The sequence below is a fragment of the Penaeus monodon genome, chromosome 22 (assembly GCF_015228065.2).
Source record: "Penaeus monodon isolate SGIC_2016 chromosome 22, NSTDA_Pmon_1, whole genome shotgun sequence".
Classification (NCBI taxonomy): domain Eukaryota; kingdom Metazoa; phylum Arthropoda; class Malacostraca; order Decapoda; family Penaeidae; genus Penaeus; species Penaeus monodon.
The window spans coordinates 25662810-25663911 of record NC_051407.1 but is presented as its reverse complement, the minus strand read 5'-3'; positions in this window follow the sequence as shown (position 1 = coordinate 25663911).

Below are 1102 nucleotides of genomic sequence, written 5' to 3'. Positions count from 1 at the left end.
CCCCTAACAGGGTACTAAGAAGACACGGGAGCAGGTGTTGGATGAAGTGAGGAGCAATCAGAAATATCTGTCCATCGTCCTCACATCATAGCGCCAAGCAGAAGATCTTACCCAAAGGACAATGGTTGGGGCTACCTGATCATAAAGATCACTGCCAAGGGGCAAACAGGACTCCTTCAAGTCTTGGTTGATAGCCTGTCTAGTGTGATGACACGAATAAAAACACAATCAAAATATGAAAATGAAAACTCCCAAAAAATCATACCGGCTCGGAGGTCGCCCGGGTCAACAAGCTCCGCGCTTCTCAGTAGGGAACCAGGCTAAGGGTGAAAAGTTAGCTACTGGAACCAACCTATTACAAGCAGATGAGACACACCAAGCAGAGGAAACTCAACAAGGCACTCATACTGCACAGCAACAAACTGCTCAACATAAGTTAAAACGCACAACTTGGAGCAGAGAAGAATATGGACAAGTCATGGAAGCTTACTACCAAGCCTGTCAAGAAGGAACTGACACTACATAATGCACGTACAACATCTGGCATGCCAAAAACCCTACTAATCGCCCCAACATAGATCCAAATAAGTTGGCAAACCAACGGCGATACATTATGAACAAGAAAAAACTCACAGAGATTGAACTGGCAGACATCCTACAAAGAGTTAGACAAAATCACGATACAGGCTTAGTCCAGAATGAAGAAACGGAACATGATGATCAACGACAAGAAGATCAGCCAATCAAGCCCACAGAAGATCAGAACATACATCAAAGGGCAAAATAAAACTAACAACCTCATAATATACAAGATGACACTGAATCAGATGAAGGAGAAAGTATGAACGAAGAAAATGACAGAATAACCTCCATGAAAGAAGATATCCTGAGAAGATTTGAAATGACAAAAGAAACGCCAATCAGCGAAAGACTACCCATTCCGAAGATAAGGACATGACGAAAAGGCAAAAGAAGCGATAGCAGCAGCAAAATTCAGCGATACACCTGATCAAAATCCAATCACCAATAGAGATGACGGTAACAAATATCAACCATCCCTTGTATGCAGCTGGCTGCGCAATAGTAGCATCCTTTGGTATAA